This window comes from Prionailurus viverrinus, chromosome B2 (genome assembly GCF_022837055.1).
Source record: "Prionailurus viverrinus isolate Anna chromosome B2, UM_Priviv_1.0, whole genome shotgun sequence".
NCBI classification, from domain to species: Eukaryota; Metazoa; Chordata; class Mammalia; order Carnivora; family Felidae; genus Prionailurus; species Prionailurus viverrinus.
Window position 1 is genome coordinate 16946254 of NC_062565.1, and position 19298 is coordinate 16965551.

The following is a 19298-nucleotide window of genomic DNA, read 5'->3' on the forward strand; positions in this document are numbered from 1 at the left end:
ATACTTGTTTATTGGCCAGACCCCAATTCTTCATGACAGGGAACATCAATGCTCATTTGTCATTTGTTTTACAAGTTGAGTTCAAGTTGCACTTGAAAATGTTACTACATTTTTCTTTTCCTGAGCCCAAATGTCCATCAACAGGTGAATAGATAAAGGAGATATAGTATATATATATATATATATATATATATACAATGGACTATTATTCGGCTTTCAAACAGAATGAAATCTTGCCATTTCCAACAACAGGGATGGAACTAGAGTGTATTAGGCTAAGTGAAATCAAGCAGCCAGAGAGAGACAAATATCATACCATTTCACTCATATGTGGAATTTAAGATACAAAACAGATGACCATAAGGGAAGGGAAGCAAAAATAAGGTAAAAACAGAGAGGGAGACAAACCATAAGAGACTCTTAAATACAGAGAACAAACTGAGGGTCGCTGGAGGAGTGTTGGGTGGGGAGATGGGCTAAATGGGTGGGTGATGGGCGTTAAGGAGGACGCTTCTTGGGATGAGCACTGGGGTGTTCCATGTACGTGATGAATCACTAAATTCTACCCCTGAAATCATTATCACACTATATATTAACTACCTCGGATTTATATTTTAAAAATAATAAAATGATAAAAATTTAAAAAATTTTTCCTTTCCCCACTCCCTCTGCCCACTAGATTCCCCTTTACCTACTCTAGTTTTGCTTCTGTTGTCTTTCTGTAACTTCTAATGTACCACCCAATGTCTTTATGGTTTATTGTTAGCCATCTGTCTCCCACACTCCCCTCCCTCCCTTATAACGTGAGCTTTCGCGGCAACAAGTTTTGTTGTTTTTCCACGCGTTTTAAGTGCACAGGCCAGTGACCGGCACATACTAGACATTCAAAATTAATTTATGAGTGAAGGAATACATGAATGAATGAACTGAATGAATGACTGAATGAGTGAGTGAATGAATGAATGAGTGAATGAATGAACTGAATGAGTAAGTGAGTGAATGAATGAATGAGTGAGTGAATGAACTGGATGAATGAATGAATGAATGAGTGAGTGAATGAATGAGTGAACGAGTGAATGAATGAATGAACTGAATGAATGAATGAGTGAATGAATGAATGAATGAATGAGAGTGAATGACGGCATCTGTCTCACTTTCAAAATCCAACAGCTTCAGATACTTACCCGGCACCGGTGAAGACGACTGGTCAGTGTGGAAATACATGGAAGGTGGGGTTGGTACCAGATGGGGTGGGGGGGTTACTTTCTGGAGGATGGACGGCTCAGCCACCCAGGCACTAATTAAGATTTGACAAAAGAGGTGTCTGTAGAGCAAACGGGCAGATTTTACGAGGGCAGGGGGAAGAGCTTAGATGACAGGTGTTTAAAACTGAAGCCATTTTCCCTGGGATGGGCACCCATCCTGGCATTCAGCCCTGGCACACTGATGAGGAGGTACAGGGCTTGAATCTCTAGCTGCGGGCTTCTGTTCGGAAACCCTAGGGCAAGCCCAGAGACCCCCTAGGAGGCATAATGGCCTCATTATTATGTTAACCAGAAGGCTGAGGTTTCTTAAAAGGGCACCTCCCTTTCCTGGGTTTGTTTCACCCAATTCCCTGCACTCAGCTGAGCGCCCTCGGGCACTGTCTCTGGAGGGCAGGCGACCCACTGGATCTTAAACCAGCCTGTGGCCTCTGGACAAAATGTCCTCGAATTAAAGGAAGGTAAAGGGAAGGGGGAGGGGAGGACGCTGAACGTCGGTGCAGAGTTGGTTGACTCAAAGGTTAACCACCCACTGACACAGAGGAGAAATAACCTTTCTAGAGCCCAGTTTTCACTAGCTGCTTGAGCTGCAAAGGAATAGAGAGATTGCACGGAGTCAGAGCTGAAGACAGCCTTGATTTGGTTCACTGGATTCTAGCTTGCCAAAACAAGCTCGCCAAAAACAAACAAACAAACAAACAAACAAACAAACAAACTGAAGGGGCTGGGGGAGAGCAGCAGCTTTTATAGAGTCTTAAATGTAAAACCAACCTGCCACGTATTGTGTTAGAAACATGCACGCCTTGGCGGTTCTGTTGCCATCTCTGTTTCAATGGTCAGCATGGCCCATTTCGAAGACCTGCCCCAGTCCTCACTTGTCCCAGCCCCACTGCATTTTTCTGAATAAACCCTGTGCCCCGGGTCCAGCGCGCCCTGCTCAGAGCGAAACTTGAAGAACTCGAAGGCAATGACCTCTCTTCTCCCTCTTCTGGCTATCTAGCTGGCCATGGATTCTCAAGTTTGGCTTTCACTTGAGCTGACCCGGGGCTTGTTTTCCTGGGACTTTCAGATTTTTTTTTTTTTTGCAGGTGGTTCCCCAGGAAGGCCTCCAGTGTTTCCCCAGTCGTGATAGCTTTCTATTCTATTTTCAGCCTCTGCACCGATAACCCTTTTGTTCTCTCTGGAGCCCCCATGCTGACAGGGCGTCCTTCCTCCTTTATAATCTGTCTGTCTTTCTGTATATTTATCTCTGCAGGAATGTAACTCCAAAGAAAGAAAAGTCAGCTCCAGGTTTATTCCCTGCAGCTCAGCTGGCTGTTTATGTCTCTACAAAGCATTCACCCCAGAAAGGAATGTGTACAGCTGGAGGCATCGCAGAAAACAACACACCCCAATGTCAGGTAACTGAGTCAGGTACACCGGGAACTCAAAACAGATCTATTTTTCCCTTTGTATGAGGACAAATGGAACCCTGAGTGCCCAAACTCCAGTGGGAGAACGTGGCTGCGGGGGGAGAGGGGGTGTTGGGAGAAACAAAACAGGTGGTGTTAGGATCTGTTTTTTTTTCTTTTTTTTCCTTTCCCAGGGTTCCTGCACCCCGCCCTCAGGGCAGCCAGGCCAAGAACAGGAGTTGATTCTTGACGGGAAAGCTCCAAATGAGACCCGACCTTGAAGGTTCTGCCCTGGAGCACTGGAGGCTGCGGCGAGGGGGGGGGGGGGGGGGGGGAGGGGGAAGGAGGGAGGGGGTTGTGTGTGTCCGAGTCCTATCTGTGGCTTTGGATGAGTCCTTTGTAGTTATGTTACCTATTCCCAATTCCTAAAATAAAGGTGATTAAGAGATTATTCAAAAAGGAAGCTTCTGGAAGCTGATAAAAATTGACTGCTGTAAGCTTAGAGGCAGAGTAGATCTTTATGCTACTTTATTCTTCCACAGAACCTTTTAAATAGGCATGGTAAGATTTTAAAAGGCAAGGTCTAGGGAGTGTGATAGGCGAAAACGCTCAGACACCCTCTTGCTCTGAGCCATTTTCTAACCCTGACACCTATCAAATGAAGCAACGTAACTCAGATTCTGAGCCACCCGTTTTCTCCCTTCCCATTTCCCCTTTCCTGCTCTTTCTCGCTGTCCTGGCTGGCCTAAGTCGTCCTGGTCACCTTGCTTTTCTCAGGGCTTACATTCCTCGCTGCAGACGGAAGCTCTCTGGAGGCTACTGTCGAGGGTCAGCCTCAGCCTCTCCGTGGCGACACTGTCCGCTAGGTGTGCCCGCAGCCCTCACCTGGACCCACGCTGCTGGGGCAGCCCCCACGGACACGGCCCTGACCTGAGCCAGTGTTGTGGCCGGACTGGCTCTCGTGGTCCCTGTTACGATTACAAGACGCACCTCAGCAACGGCCGTCGAGGAACTTTGAAAAGAAAAAAGTTTAGGACACACACATCCTAGAGGGTACAGAGCATGCCCAAGACCACAGAGTGAGATCATGGGGGAGGTGGTGAAGGAGGGAGGGAGGGAGAGAGAGAGAGAGCAAGCCCAGAACTGGGGTTTTGCTTTATTGGGGTCAAAAGTGGGGTGCCTAGGGTTTCTCGGGTTCACCCTTTATTGGCGAGTTTAAAATAAGAGCAGAAATCAAAGCACGGGAAGGGAAAAGCAGGGTCACTCAGTCCATTATCTTTGGCACTCGGGGCTTTCTAAATGGGGAATTCATGGGCCGGGTGGCCTGGTTCTTTATCTCGTTGTGTGGTGGGCAGTGTGTTTATCCGAGTTGACCGTCTTTGAAATGGAGGCCTCAGCAACCAAAAGTTTAGTGTCAGGGACTCAGACTAGAGCTACCCTGTGAGAAAGTGCTGAGCTCACCTCAACCCCAGTCCCCCATGACTGGCTGACCGTCCCGATGTGCCATCAACTATCTAGCACAGACAGCTTCCGCATACTTATGTGGACAGTCTGCCCAACCTCAGGCGGTGTCCTACACGTTCCATGGCACTGTCCCACCACGATACAGTACAAGTCATTTGGCCACTGCCTCCGTTCATGAGGACAAATTCCTGATTATTCTGTTCCTTTTCTTTGTCACTTCATGCTCTGCACTCCTGATTAGTTGGTATGAGCTCTGACCCAGCCCTCCAGGGTAAGCCCTGGAGTGTCCCTTACCTTTACGTCTCTTAGACAACTCCCTGCCTGGATTGGGTAGCCAGAGTTTAAGACCTCAAGGTCCAGCCATGAACAAGCCACATGGCACTGTGTGTGAGCCATCACGCATGGCAACCTCCAGCCTTTGGATTCCAGCCAGATGCCTGTGCATCAACCTAAGTGAAGGCTTGAGAATGGGTCTTGATGAGAATGATCTCAGAAGAGAAACCAGATTCCCCATCGCCATTTTCTGTCTTGACATAACAGCTTCTTGCCTCCCCCCACCCCTGGGGGTGCAGAAAGTCTGTCCCGGGAAGTGACTTCGGTGGCAGAGAGACCCCAAGAAGCAACCCTTGGTGTCATTTCTAAGCCACAGTCCAGATCCAGGGTTCCAGTCAGCACTGGAAACACACATCCCTAGCGGTCTGGCTATTGCCACAGGAACTCACACAGGCAAACCTGGAGAAGTTCAATACTGCACGCATGTTCAAACAAGTGCAGTGATGACATCACCAGTGCCTTCCACAGCCATAGCCCCGAAGCAGGTGAATTGGGTAACGTTTACATTATGTCCATTACATGCACAGTTTGGCCCTCGCTAAAGGCAGCAAAAAACCCAACAGTTCCAGTGATGAGGATAGATATATACAAATAACTGTAATAAAGAACAGCATGTTTATGAATAATCATACGTTATTACAGACCCAAATAAAGTGTTGTGGGAGCACAAAGAAGAAGAAGACAGGACTTCCATTGGCAGCAGGAAGTAGGAAGAGATGGGGGAGAAGGACTTCATTTCACCTGGGACCCACAGGGCAGGGTCTTAAAGGGATTCCTACTGAGTGAGCCAAATGAGAAGTCCTTCAGGGTAGCTGCTTCCCCTGGCTCATGGCTGCTGCCCCAGAGCCTGTTCTCTCTGAATGTATCCTGAGCTTGAGATATCCAGGAGAAAGGACTCCCAGGCAAAGACTGATATTCTAAATATCAAGTAACCAGTAAGGCACAGGCAATAACCAGTGGGAATGGACATACTGAGCAGGTGCGTGCCTGCCAACATCATTCCCACATGCAGGGGTGCAGCTGGTGGGGAAGACAGAAGCAAGATGTCAAAGAAGTTTGGGACCAGAGAAAGGTTTGGAGAAGAGCAGCCAAAGGAATATTATAGCAACTCCAATGCCTGGCAGGGTTTTTGTTTTGTTTTGTTTTGTTTTTCTGGTGTGTGTGTGTGTGTGTGTGTGTTGATTTTGGTTTTTGTTTTTGTTTTTTTATTTTTATTTTATTTTTTTTTTATTTTTCAACATTTATTTATTTTTGGGACAGAGAGAGACAGAGCACGAACGGGGGAGGGGCAGAGAGAGAGGGAGACACAGAATCGGAAACAGGCTCCAGGCTCTGAGCCATCAGCCCAGAGCCTGACGCGGGGCTCGAACTCACGGACCGCGAGATCGTGACCTGGCTGAAGTCGGACGCTTAACCGACTGCGCCACCCAGGCGCCCCTGTTTTTTTTTTTTTAAGGGAATCTTTGAATATGTTTTTTTTAAAGTTTATTTATTTTGGGAGAGAGAGACCATACAAGTAAGAGAGGGCCAGAGAGAGAAAGAGAGAGAGAGAGAGAGAGAGAGAGAGAGAGAGAGAATCCCAAGCAGGCTCCACATTGACAGCACAGAGCCTGATCCAGGGCTGGAACCCACGAACCGTGAGATCATGACCTGAGCCGAAACCAAAAGTCAGATGCTTAACCGACTGAGCCACCCAGATGCCCCTCTTTGAATTTGTTCTAATGGGTATGTCTTGTTTTTAACATTAAGTAATAAAGATATGAAAATAATCTACTAATATTAAGAGAATATTTCAAAATATCCAAAAGGGTTTCAAAAGGAGACTGTGGAACTACTTCATACCCATTAGGATGGCTACTATTCAAAAAAAGAGAAAGAGGGGTGCCTGGGTGGCTCAGTCTGTTAAGCGTCCAACTTCGGCTCAGGTCACGTTCTTACAATTCGTGAGTTCAAGCTACGCGTCGGGCTCTGTGTTGACAGCTCGGAGCCTGGAGCCTGCTTTGGATTGTGTCCCTGCCCCTCCCCTGCTCATGCTCAATCTCTCTCTCTCTCTCTCTTAAAAATAAACATTAAGAATTTTTTTATAAAAAGAAAGAAAATAACAAATGTTGACCAGGATGTGGAGACATTGGAATCCCAGTGCACCTTTGTTAGGAATGTAAAATGATACAGTTACTTGAAGAGCAATATGGCAGCTCCTCAAAAAAATTCAAAATAGAATTACCCTATGAGTCAGCAGCTCCACTTCCGGGTATATACCAAAAAGAATTGAGAGCAGAGACGAGAACAGATGTTTGCACACCTGTGTTCATGGCGGCACTATTCACAATAGCCAAAAGGTGGAAACAACCCAAGGGTCTATCAGTGAATGCATGGGTAAACGAAACGCGGTCTATACAAACGATGCAATATCATTCGGTTTTATACAGGAGGGAAATTCTGACACCTGCCACAACATAGATGAACTCTGTCAACATTCATATTTGTAATATACGTATTCTTAAAAAGTTCATTGAAAAGGAGGGTATTGCAGACAGGGGGACTGTTTGTGCAAATCCTGGAGGGGAAAAGCAGAGTGCACGCCGAGTCCTGTCGCGACACCCACGCGGCCTTGCCCGGGCCCCACACTGGACATGAACGGTGAGAAAGCTGAAATATTCCATTGAGTCAGATGGCGAAAGCGCATGAGGTCAGAGTCAGGTAAGTTATTTTATGGTGATCTGACAGTTTCTGAGGAAGCGGGTGAAATGACTAACAACGAATTTCGGGGAAGTATCTGTCAACAGAAGTGTGTGGGGTCATTGAGTGAGGAAGAGACTGGAGGCCTCGGCGCAGAAGAAAGGGCTAGAAGAACAGGGGACTCTTTCAGGGGGACGGCAGTTGGGGAAGGACAGGACAGATTTTGCAGAGGGGGAGCCCACGTGAAGGGTGGGCCAACGAGAGCAGTCAGCTATGACATTATGGAAGCTTGGGAGAAAGTGACTGATGGGACTTTTCCTGAGATCAGCACGGAAGGGGCGGGAACCCCTGCTGCCTGAAGTGTCTGTCACAAGGGGACATCTCATCAGGCGGAGATGTGAGCAGACAAGAACGGAGCAGAGGTGAAGAGCCAGGCAGAAATGCGTGAGGCTCCATCACATGGGTCCTGCAGACTCTGCCCCGAACACTGTCCCCACCCTTCCGTTCTCCAGCTTGTCCAGAGCTTCCCCTCGAGGCTGCTTCCTTAGGGAAGGCCTTACCTCATCTTCCCCAGCCCCGTGGTGATTTAGATGGCCCTCCCAGGAGCTCTGTACCGAGATGCCCTGTACCTCTCACTGCCCTTGCCACGTGTCACCGTAATTGCTCCTTCGATGTCCCGGTGCGGTGACTGGCCCACAGAAGATGCTTAATAAACACCTGTTGACCAGACGAGAAGAAGGGAAGAAGTAAGGCTTTAACGTGACCATCTAGATGTCATGGACAGATGGCGGGGAGGGGACAAAAGAGTATACAGAAAGAAAACAGAATGTATGCCAGGACAGATACTGTACATTGAGAAGGAGGAAGAGAGAAGAGAACACAGCAGAGAAAACAGAATGATCTCGAGAGTTAGAGAAAAAAATCACAGTGGAGAAGCACCACTGTAATGGGGAAAGAGAAAGTTTCAGGAAGGGGATATGACAGCATAGCAGGGATGAGATGAGGATAAGGACAGTGACCCAGAGCGTTTTGGGCTCGGCATCCTGGAGGCCTGTGGAGGCGGGAGTCAGGGAGAGGATGTGAGCTCAGCAAGAGCGGGCTGTGGTGCAAATGCCACCTCTAAGCCCTTTGTCGTCGGCAGGGAGAGGGAGGCTTGTAGCCTCTCAAAGGAGGAAGGGGCATAGGTTTTTCCCCTTCGAGAAGACTGCACACACGTGAGACTATTCGTAGTCATGTGTAGGGAGAGCATCACAAGACAAAACAGGAAAAGGCACAGATAATAGAATCAAGTCAGTGGGGTTTGCAGGAGGACTCAACGTCAAGGTCAGAGACTAGGGCTTTGGCCTTCAAAAGGCAGAGGAAAAGGTCGTTCCTTAAAAGAGGGGAGAGGAAGGAGGAAAGGACAAGCAAAGAAAGCAGGCAGGTGAGGGGGGCTGAGGGGGCCCCCTTGGATGGGCCAAGGTCAAGGCTGAGTGAGAGGGTCAGATAGGAGGGCCATTAGAGGTGAGGCTGGGTCTTGGCAGGTTTGGGGAAAAAAAGGGCTTGGAAATCCCTACCCACTTCAAGAGGAAAGAATGTTAATATACACGGAATATCTAGACCCCTCAGAGCCCTTGAAATCCCAGCACGCAAACCCTGGAGGGTCACTCCTTTCCAGCCGCCCTGGTGAGTTCAACGAGACTTTCCGAGAAGAGGAAAAGACTTTGTATCCATTCCAAGAATTGTTCCAAGCAGCAAAGTTGGACTCAGAAAAGCCCCGGTACAACCAGATCACTGTCTCAGGATGGCCTGTCCACACTCCCACCTCTGCTTTGTGACCTGTCTGGCTTTCGGCCCTGCGGCCCTCTATGCGGCTGCGGGTCTCTTGAGAGTCCCGACCCCGGTGTGGCTGGAGCCAACCTAACTGCAAGGGAGAAAGGAATTCCTACGTGATGGGTATAACTGGGTGGGGGGGGGGGGTGCCGGAAATGTGCGCCTACCATTTCCCTGGAAGAGGTGTGCCTTCCACATCAAAATGAGATGACAGGCCCCAGGAAAAGAAGGATGCCGTTCATGCGGTCACCTTCGTGGATTGGTCACCTGTGGATCTCCTGTCCCAAAAAATGACAGCAGGGGCAGGCTGCCTGGAAAAGCCATTCTGGAAAACGAGGAAGAAGACGGAACTGGACAGGGTGCTTCAGTAAAGGCGTCTAGACAGCAAGACCCCTGGGTACTGGGGACAGGGAAGACCTTTAGAGAAACCTTTAGAAAGAGGAGGTAGAGAGGAGCAGAAACAAAACAAGAGCAGAGCCAAGGCCCATATGCGTCATAATTTCACTCGGCGTTGGCTTTGTTCCAGGGCCAGTGGCGGATTTTGAGCAAGAACCTGTTAGCAGAGGATGTGGCCGAACCCAGAGTGGGATTAGCTCAGAGTTTATTCTGTCAGAGCAATCCACCCAGGTACAAGAGAGTAAAGCCAGGGCGTGCTGGCATGAACCCAGAAAGCACGAAAGGCAAATGAGAGCCGGATGGGGCGTCCCCAGCAGCTGGCTTATCTCCTACTCCTCTCCCCTCGAGCGGCCGGTCAGTCTGGTTTCTACCGAGCTCCCCTCTCTGTCCTGAGAATTCCCTCGTACTGTTCTCTCCTTTAACCATCCCCAGCCACCCTGTGAGGTGGGTAGTACCATCCTTCCCAGCCTGCAGATGAGGAAACGGAAGCCCGGAGAAGTTAAGTAACTTACCCAAGGCCACTCATGGAGTAGGCAGAGCCTGGACTCAAGTTCAGGCCATTGTGACTCTCACGACTGTGTTCTCAAGACCACCTCCCAGGTGCTGCCCTTTCCTGAACACAGTAAAGAAAAATGAGTAGAGGAAGGGAGGGAGGGAGGGAGGGAGCTGGAAGGGAACATTTGAGAACGGAGCCGTGCTTCTGAGACACGTCCCAGCAGGGCCAGGGAGGCAGTAACACCAGATGCAAGAACAGAGCCCCAGTATCACCCAGTTCAGAAAGATGGGGTGCTGCTCCCCCAGGCCCCACAAACGTGTACCATGAACTTGGTTATTTTTACCTCTGGCTTATTCCCGCTCTGGCCTCCCTTCCAACTATTAGTACCAGAACATTCTTCGGGTAATTTTTCCTTATAAAGGAGATACTACCCTTACAAAAAAGGTCAACTAGCTAAAAATATTTTGCTTGATTTTCCATGTGCTTTTCTGCATGATTTCTTTGCTTCAAGTCCTGCCTCGGAGAAACTACTAAAACATTTTCCACACGCAGGGAGTCATTTTCCAGTCATTTTCCAGTGCCAAATGTCTCTTGTCCTTCTTCCTTCCCTGCTTCACCCCCTTCGGTCTTCTCCGTAACTTCCAGAAGAACCAAAAGAAAGATTTTATTTTTAAAGGAAGAGAGAAACATTCCTTTGACCTTTAAAACCACAGGGCCAAAGTTCCTTTTTAGTAAATCCCTTTATAGCAGCAAGGGCAGGGCGCTGTTGCATGTGGGCCGTGGAAATGAGCATTTCCCTTGGGGCAGGGTCTCCAGATGCCCGTGCACCTGACCCCGCAAGGGTAGACATAGCAGCTGAGCGCCCCATTCAGTGATTTGAGGGGGACCCCCAAATAGTACCTGGAGTCCCTACCAGCGGAATTACTTGCTTGAGCCAAGACATGGAAGAACCCCATTCAAAGTTCTCCTCCTCGAATATTCTTGCCTCTGTGCCTCTACTTGGCAAAATTCTGCCTCTTCTTTAGTACACAGCTCAGTTTACCTGCTCAGGGTAAATGCTCCTGTCTTCTGGATTCCCACAGCAGCTGATTCCAACCACCGTTACAGCTCTTAACTTGCCATTTACTTGTTTGCACGCCTGTCTTCCCATGGAACACTCCCTCTCTCTGTTAGATCCATAAGCACTTCCATCCAAGCTGGGAGCTGTCTCAGCATTTCCATAAAAAATAAGACCTGGGACCCAAGATGTGCTGTTAAGGAGAACATTATTCGGATGCTTGTTAAAATGGTATGAAAGCTTTTCTTTTTCCCCAAGACTATTGCAGAAGGGAGAGCGAGACTGGGCTCCACTCTGAATAAGGTAAGGACACATGAGGATTTATACCCAAGGAGCGAGGGCGGAGGGGAGGGGTGGGTCGATATTACTCAGAGGACATGTCAAGATGAGGGCACTCTTGCCAGATGACCTCGCAGGATTCTTTGCGAAGTCTGGGCTGGGAGGGCCAAATCCAGGAAGGGGGCCAATTTGGAGGCCTAGTCGAAAAGAGGGCTCAGAGGAGCCTAACTGAAGTTTGGTCAAGGTCAGCCTTGGCAGTAAAGGGTGTACAGAGTAAAAGAAGCTAATTGCAGAGAGTAACTCATTCTTGTCATTCAACTCAATTCACGTTGTTCTTTCTGTAAACCACTGCTGGCCATTTGACAGAAGTTCTCTTGGACCAAACTCAAGTCCAGGTTCTCCTGAACTCTCTTCTCAACTAGGCTTTGACGTTTGGGCTTCTGTGTTTGTCTCTGCACCGTCCAAGGTCAGCAAGAATCCTGTGAAATCCGTGAAGCCAGACACCCCCCATCCTCATATATTTTCTCCTAAACTACTTGAGGGCAGATTGTACGCATTACGTCCCTTTACCTCTGAGGACACCAGTGTTTGCCCGAGAACAAAGCTACCCTCTCAGGTAACCACAGTGGTTGTCAAATTCAAGAAACTTCCATTGATAGGATACTGTTATCTAAATCTACGGCTCGTAACATATGTCTCTAATGGATCCCCAAGGTCTTAGTGCAGCTTTAAGCTGTTTAATGTTTGTAATAAAACAGAGAAAAATGTTCTGTGCACCTACTGCGGAGACCATTCCTGAGGAACTTTCTACCAGTTTACACTGTAAACAAATGATTTGCTCCGTAAACTATTTATTGATCCAGCTCTGTGTAGTTTGCTTCTTGCCTAGCGTTTGAAGGCCCCTAAATACCTATTTATAAATCCACAAAGATATTCTAACAATCCCGCTGGTATCGAGCTCATTTGAAAGATCTGATATTTCATTATAAATGCAATTAATCAGTAGGGACGTTGATGAGACAAAACACAGCCTGTAAAATTTTAGCGGGATTTGGGCTTCTGGGGGCACACAAGAATGAAAATGTCGACTTGAAATGTTCTTTATGAAAGTTACCCCGGGCCCCACAAGACCAGAAAATGCGCAGTCAACAGGCATATCCGGGGCCCGAGTGAGATCACTGAACTAAGCAAGACCCAACCCAAGCTCCAAGGGTCTTCCTTCTTAAAGGCAAAGAGATTGCCATTCTCCACTGGGAGGGTGTGTCTGGTGATTTCCTAATAAGGTGATACAGATATTGTATCAACAGTACCTACTTTCCTGAAGACACACACAGTCTTCTATCCCTTTCTTCCATATCATTGCAAGAGACACCTTATAAGGCCAATGTTTTCTCCCTCTCCCACCATGTGCGACCTAATAAAGGCTATCTCCTCTCTTTCCTGCTTTCCTCTGAGACTTTGCCCCAACAATCTCTCTCCCTCCCTCCTTTTGTCTCTCTCTCCCTCCCTTCTCTCTCTCTCTCTCCTTCTCACTCCTCCTCTCCTCTCCCTCCCGCTCTCTCTTTCCTTCTCTCTCTCTCCCTCCTTCCCTCCCCCTCTCCTTCTCTTTCCCTCCTTCTCTGCCTCTCCTTTCTCTCAATCTCTCTCCCTCTCTCCTCTCTCTCTCCTTCTCTCTCCCTCTCTCTCCTCCATTTCTCTCTCTGCCTCCCTTCCTCTCTTTCTCCCTTTCTTTCTTTCTCTCTCCCTCCCTCCCTCCCTCACTCTCCCTCCCTCCATCCCCATCTCTGTCTCTCTTATCTTTCCCTCCTTCTCCGTTGGCTTTTCCCCTATAACTCAGAGCCTACTGAAGTTCCTCAAGACCAAGTCCGGGCACAGCTCCCCTCACCCCATAGGCTACAGTGTTGGGTGCCATGCTGGGAGGGTGTCAGACACACAGGAGCGGGAACAAGGGACCAAAGAACTCGATAAAGGGACCAAAGGGACTTGATAAAGAAGCTACACATGAGGAGAGAGTAAGAGGAGGCCTTCAGTTCCAGAAAGTGAGAGTCTGGGGTGAGGGGTTAAAACCAATTTTAGAAAAATCCCGATGGGGGGAGAGACAGGGTAAGGACAGAAGGAACGTAAAATGTTGGCTGCTAATAACTACTTACGAAGTGTCTTTTGTTTAAAATAAACCCTCACCGACTAGAGCCTACTTTCGCTTATTCGCAACACCTTGGGCCCCAAGTCGTGGCCGGGTGAGAGCTATTACAGACAATTCCCATCCGGCAGTCCCTCCCCCGGCTAACGAACTTCAGAAAAAAAAGGAAGGGAAAAGCCACGAGGGAATTTCAGTGTTCCAGTTCTCGGCAAAAACTGCCAGGTCGGGGTCAATTGGTTTCACCTCCCTCTGACTGTCTCCTTTGCATGGGAGGTAACTGGGCAGATCGGGTTTTAAGAAGTCATCCCCCAGAGCCAGCCCAGGTGGCCGCTTTTCTCTTAAGGACAGCTCAGGCTGCCTCTCCTGCTAATGTAGAAAGCAGAGAGTGGAGGGGCTCCTGGGCAACCGCACTAACACAGCAACTCATGAGGAAAAAATACCGCAGCAGCAGGATTGTCTCTGCCGTGGGCCCTTAGGGCTGTGCGGGCTCAGGGGGTCCCGCGGGCCAGCACGCCCATCGACGTCTCTGGAAAACGGGGCTGTGCAAGCTGCAGACGCTGGCCAGGTGCACGGCTTCCCCAGCTACATCTGGAGCCGTGGTTTATTCCCAGAGCCCAGTCCCTTTTCGAGGCCTGAACTCGTCCCCCCGACAAGAACTAGTCCCCGACGAGGTAGCTTGAAATCGTTTCACACGTGCGGAAACTGAGGTTCTGAGATAGGAAGTCATTTTCCCAAGACCATACGTTAAGTGGCAAAACTAGCAGGGACGCGGTGGAGGGTTCGGACCCAAAGCCCTCGCTCTTGCCGTCCAGGAGCTAGAAGCAGACACAGGAAGGATGGGAAGGCGCCAGGACCCCACCCCTCTCCTCCCCTCTCATTGCAGATGGGCTTTTATAGCCGTTCTCGGAAAGCTTCCGTGGCTCCCTCTGCCTAGAGGATACAATTCAAGTTCATGGCCCCAGTTCAGGGCTCTTCCGTGTGGTGTCCATTAGCCTCCCAGCCCTACCTTCTGCTGCCTCCTGCTTCCCCCACACCTGTCTGCAACTCTCTTGCACATCCCGATCGCCACCTGGGTTTCCACTCTTCTTCCCCCTGCACTATCCCTGTGCATCCTTTTCCTCCTCACGAAGCCGCCCCTGACCTTCCCAGCCCCTGGCAACGCTGTGACATTTAGCCTGCCCCCCTCGCTTGACATTTGCCAGATGCAACCTTGAATTTTACATGAAGGCCCCATTGAATATGAGTAGGTCACGGAGAGTAAATGCCAGCCAGGGGACTGGGGACAGGGAAGCCCCAGAAGGACATACAGGTTAGGAAGTGCCTGACATACATCTGGCAAACGTGACATCGTAAGGCCCAGAAGGTACCCACGGCCAGAGACGGGGAGGAGGACCAGGAATCGGAAGGTCGGCATATACCGGAAGCCAGCAAGGAGCGGCACTGGGTGGTGGGGATCAAAAACTTAGGTTAAAACTCAGATATTAAAACTCTACTTCATATTTAGTGTGATGGAGGCAGACATCTTTGGGATGAGCACAGCAGGTAGAAAAAAATTTCTTTATTTAAGTTCTATTTTTATTTTTGAGAGCGGATGCGTGAGTGAGCGAGGGGCAGAGACAGAGGGAGAATCCCCCGAAGGGCAGAGAATCCCATGCAGGCTCCACACTGTCAGCATGGAGCCCCGACCCGGGGCTGGAACCCACACCCCTCGAGATCATGACCTGAGCCCAAGTCGGATGCTTAACCTACAGAGCCACCCAGGCGCCCCCCACCAGGTAGAAATTTAAAAATGGTTGGAAGTGCCTTCCAGAAGACCACAGAATCAGCCAGTGAGATTTCTTCTTATTGCCTTAGACACTTTTCAGAACATTCACGGCAACGAGGCAAAGCCAAATAGGGTTCTTAAAGCTTTGCAAAGTCCTTACTTAATATGCTTGTGTGAGTTGTGACTCTCCAAGTCAGGAATACAGAGGCAAGTTTTATCACTTACTTGTCCAGGGAATTCTTTTTCTCAAGAGCCTCTCCCAATTAGCGATGTTTGGAACACACGTAATAAATGCTATTTATATTTACGCGAAACCCATGTTTCCTTGTGGCTCAAAAAACTGCAAGACTGGGAAATTTTAGAGAGATTGGGCCTTATTTCACCAAAGTTTTACTGTATGAAAAGCCCAAGTTATAACAGAAGACCAGAAGGGGGGAGGGGAAGGGGGGGGGAAGTTACAGAGAGGGAGGGGGGCCAACCACAAGAGACTCTTAAATATACTGAGGACAAACTGAGGGTTGATGGAGGGGGGGTGGGGGAGAGAGGAAAATGGGTGACGGGTATTGAGGAGGGCACCTGTTGAGATGAGCACTGGGTGTTGTATGGAAACCAATTTGACAATAAATTACATATTAAATAAATAAATAAATAAATAAATAAATATTTTTTAAAAGCCCAAGTTATTGGTAGCTTTGGACAAAAGAAGTCCAGGCTGAATTATCCACAGCCAAGATAACCGCAGAACTCTTTTTGAGGTGCACATCCAAAAACTGGAACCTTCCCAAACGATTTGATGTATTTCTGAAGTGGACATCGGATATGTTCTAACAATAAAGACACTAAATGGATAGTTAAAAAAAAAATTCTTAGTTATTTCTAGCTTGATTGTTCTCATTTCAGCATACGGAAAAAGCCCTGATCCTATGACAGAACCTGTTTCTTTCTCTTTTTTCTAAGTTTATTTTATTTATTTTGAGGGGGGGGGGGGAGAGGATGCGTGCCCATGAGAGCAGGGGAGTGGGCAGAGAGAGAAGGAGAGAGAGAATCCCAAGCAGGCTCCGCACTCAGTGCAGAGCCTGACACGGGGCTCCTCGAACTCATGAACCGTGAGATCGTGACCTGAGCTGAAATCAAGAGTTAGACGCTTAACCAACTGAGCCATCCAGGCGCCCCCATGACAAAACCTATTTCAAGGGCTTATTTTGTAAACTTTCGGGGACTATTCTTTTGCCAAAAAAATCTTATCTTCTTGATCCATCTCAATTCTGTATTCTGCACGTAAAGAAATCCTTTGACACTGGACCACTTCTGCCCCCCTTCCAGAGACGGCGGCGAGTGAAGACAGTTGATGTGCATTTGAGAAAGAAACGCTTTAAGAGATAAAATATTTGTAAAGTGGTGCAAATTTCAATGTCAGGCAAAAATTCCTTGGGACTTATTCACTGATTTATGATCTCTGCCTCTTGTTTCCTCCCATGTGAAGGAGCTGACAGAATGTTGAGCCTATCTTTATTTATGGGCACTGTTGTAATCTAAATTTTGGTTCAAGCTTTTCATAATTTTCCCAACGCTGTTTCAAATGCCACAAACGGATTCCTGATGTCACGGGTGGATATGTGTTCACTTAATTCTGATTCGTGCTGTCAACTCTTCCTATCAGAGCCAATGAGCCCACTGCTGACATCCTGCAGGCCCTGATCTACGGATGTCCCTGGAGCACGGATGTCCCTACTTCCCATCCCTATGATACCCAAACTACACCTTTGTCTTTGTGTCTCTTTTGAAAGCAAAATGTCTAGGAAGACTCAATGTTTTGCTTTGACGTGGCAACTTTTCCAGTCCAGGTAATTTGTGGTGTGCGTTGAACCCGTTAAGGTGAATCAAGAATCTTTGACAATCACGCCACTTTATTTATGAAAGTCATGGCCTGCTTGGTTGAGCTAACTCTTGGGAAAACCTTAGTTAAAGATGACGGCACTTCTACTGACATGAGCATTCTATCAACACTGGTGCGTGAGTCTTAGGACTAAACACATTCATCACAAGGGAGATATTTCTGATGGAAGAGAACAGGTTAACTCCCCAATAAGGTCTCGAGTGAATACATATGGGCCTTCTGCATCCTTTCTTAAAATGTCTTAAGCCAAAGCATTGTGGAAGAAGAATGAGCTAGTCGTGGGTTATCCAAGAAGTAATCAGTTTTCAAGGGGATCTCTTTGGGTCTCTGAGGATTACCTAACTCCAGGCAATGAGGATGCTGTGGCCATTCCCAGTCTGCTCTTATCAGCATTCGTCCAAAGAGCTGCCCATAAAATACCTGTGTTTATTCAGGCAAATGGCTTTGACTTAAAAAAAAAAAAAAAAAAGAAGAAGAAGAAGACATTTAAAAAAATTAAAGCATTTTATCTTTTCCTCAAATAAGAGCAAATTATGAGGATAAAGTGAGATCATAGGTGTGAAAAATGGTTTCAGAGTAAAAGTTGAATATCAACATTATTATAAAGCTTACCCTAGGGGCACCTGGGTGGCTCAATCGGTTGAGCGTCTGACTTCAGCTCAGGTCATGATCTTGAGGTTCATGAGTTCGGGTCCCACGCTGGGCTCTGTGCTGACAGCTCAGAGTCTGGAGCCTGCTTCGGATTCTGTGTCTCCCTCTCCCTGACCCTCCCCCACTTATGCTCTCTCTCTCTCTCAAAAGTTAGTAAATAAACATCAAAAAAAAATTTTTTTTAAAGATTATCTTATTAATAATAAGGGTTTACGTATTTCCTCCAAATACTTGTAAAAAAATGTTATACTTCAGGTTTGAAAATTTCTTTTTTACAAATGTTTTTTATTTTTATTTATTTATTTTTTATTTTTTAATTAATTAATTAATTTTTTTTAATGTTTATTTATTTTTGAGACAGAGAAAGACAGAGCATGAACTGGGGAGGGTCAGAGAGAGAGGGAGACGCAGAATCTGAAGCAGGCTCCAGACTCTGAGCTGTGAGCACAGAGCCCGACGCAGGGCTCGAACCCACGGACCGTGAGATCATGACCTGAGCCGAAGTCGGACGCTCAACCGACTGAGCCACCCAAGGCGCCCCGACAAATGTTTTTTATTTTGAGAGAGCATGCACATGGGCGGGCAGAGGAGGGACAGAGAGAGAAGATCCCAAGCAGGCTCCCCACTGTCAGCATGAAGAGCCCGATGCAGGGCTTAATTCCATGAACTGCGAGATCATGAGCTGAGCCAAAATCAAGAGCCGGGCGCCTAACTGCCTGAACCACCCAGGCACCTCTAGATTTGAAAATTTCATCCCTTCTCATTCATCTTGCAAAAAGCCTCCCAAGTTAAACAAGCTCCAAATAAGAAATCTAAAGATGAACTAAAGCTTGGAACTACAACAGATATGATATGGCAAATGTCAAATTCGTGATTCCAAAGTCATCTGGGTCTGTGAAAGTCTGTGAATGATGGATCTATACTGATGCTGCCCCCTTGAAAGTTTCAACCTGCATTTAAGAGAAGACAACAGAAGCTGATCTGTTTCCAGAAGAAACTGGCATAGAGAGATGGGGCCTCATGTGCCCGAGGGGTCAGAACCGGGGAGAAGTCCCAGATCTGATCCCTTCCCAGTCAGTCAATCTGCACAGAGCTTTCCAAAGTCCCCAGTCTCTCAAAAATGTCCCTCCCTCAGCCCTACATCTCCCACCATCTCTGTCCCTCCTCCTGTTGGCGGCATCAAAGATAACACAAGTGTCTTGTATCCCAAGTTGGGCTCACCCACCAACGCCAATTCCCGCGGAAAAAAAAATAAGCAAAGGGAAGGGGAGACGTGTCTTTTTATGAAAATCTGGTTGGTACCTTCTCTGGTCGCTGAAGTTCGGTCTCGATTTCTCAAGGACTCTGAGCGCAGGGGCATGTTTCTCTGCATGGCTTCTGCAGACCACCCTGTGTAAGGAGGCTTTTTTTTTTTGTTAATGTAATTTATTGTCAAATGGGCTAACATAACAGCGTGTAAAGCGTGCTCTTGGTTTGAGGGGTAGATTCCCGTGGTTCACCGCTTCCCTACAACGCCCAGTGCTCATCCCGACAAGGGCCCATCTCAGGGCCCATCGCCCATGTTCCCCTCTCCCCTACCTCCCCTCCATCAACCCTCAGTTCCTTTTCTGTATTTAAGAGTCTCTTATGGTTTGCCTCCCTCCCTCTGCGCTCTTAAGGTCCGAAACTCTAGAGCT

The 19298-nt window shown here is 47.9% G+C and overlaps 1 protein-coding gene across 3 annotated transcripts in view; it reads right to left on the reverse strand.

The window, feature by feature from the left end:
• The window catches only part of TMEM170B (transmembrane protein 170B), an 83785-nt gene that overhangs the window by 22655 nt on the left and 41832 nt on the right, over positions 1 to 19298 (reverse strand). Inside the window, exon 4 of one of the 3 annotated variants that reach the window (XR_007152226.1) lies at positions 10972 to 11083. The exons of the other annotated variants lie outside the window; for them this stretch is intronic. The gene's annotated coding sequence lies outside the window, so the exon portion shown is untranslated. Of the gene's footprint in view, positions 1 to 10971; positions 11084 to 19298 lie in introns of those variants that run through there. 3 annotated transcript variants of the gene reach the window in all.